Source organism: Miniopterus schreibersii, assembly GCF_964146895.1.
Source record: "Miniopterus schreibersii genome assembly, chromosome: 7".
Lineage (NCBI taxonomy): Eukaryota > Metazoa > Chordata > Mammalia > Chiroptera > Miniopteridae > Miniopterus > Miniopterus schreibersii.
Genome location: NC_138108.1, coordinates 32,627,961 through 32,629,044, shown reverse-complemented (window position 1 = coordinate 32,629,044; position 1,084 = coordinate 32,627,961).

Here is a 1,084-nt window from a genome sequence, read left to right as displayed (position 1 = left end):
AAAAAAAAATTTACTTCATCAGTGTTAATATCTTCTCATTTGAAACTATGCATGTAATTTAAAGTAACTTTTCAGTTTTTAATGAATTTATTCAAGTCAAACCAGAAGGGAAACAAATGAAGGGAAAAGATTCATCCAAACTGATTTACTTCTTAGCTTTTAAGAAATATAATGAATATCTGTGCATATTTGTGTAATACAGTTTACCAAGCACACTATCATTTTTCAGTAAGTTTTTAGTGAACATTCATTAAACAAGTGAAATATTTACTGCCCACTTAGTAAAATGCCAGGCACAGAGATGCTTCAAAGAACTAATAGTATGTTGGAGGCACTCTCCTCACTTTTATAGCCCCTTGAGATATAAATCCTCTCGGTAATAAAGACTGATAGTGTGGAGAAGGTCTGGGGGGGTGGGGTGGTGGTGGTGGTGGTACAGTGGATGCAGGGTGGAGGGGATCAATGGGGGAAAAAGGGGAACATCTGTAATACTTTAAACAATAAAGATAAAAAAACAACTGCTAGTAGTACTAACCAGTTTGGCTCAGTGGTTTGAACACCAGCCTGTGGACTAAAGTGTCACAGGTTCAATTCTGGTCAAGGGCATCAAGTGCACGTGCCCTAGTTGAAAAATTCTCAACAAAATACAGTGAAACTTCAGTTCTCAAACTTAATTCACTCCAGAAGGCTGTTCAAGAAGCAATTTGTTTAAAAACCCATTCATTTTCCCCCCTTAGAAATAATGTAAATTGAATTAATCCATTCCAGAATCCTATGTTCTCACAACTCTCCTTTTCACTTTGCTGCTACAACTAACCTTCTTAGGACCCATGGTGACTTATTGTACATATTTAATAATAATAAGCAGCAACAGACCTTCTCCAGGGGCCATATTACAGAGCAATTCCATTTCTGGGTATATATCCAAAGGAAGTGAAAATAGGATATTGAAGCCATATACGTACTCTCACTTTATTGCAGCATTTTCTCAATTGCCAAGGTATGAAAACAATCTGTATCTGTCAACATGTGAATGAATATGTAAGATGTGATATATAATGGAATACTATTCAGGCACGAGAAA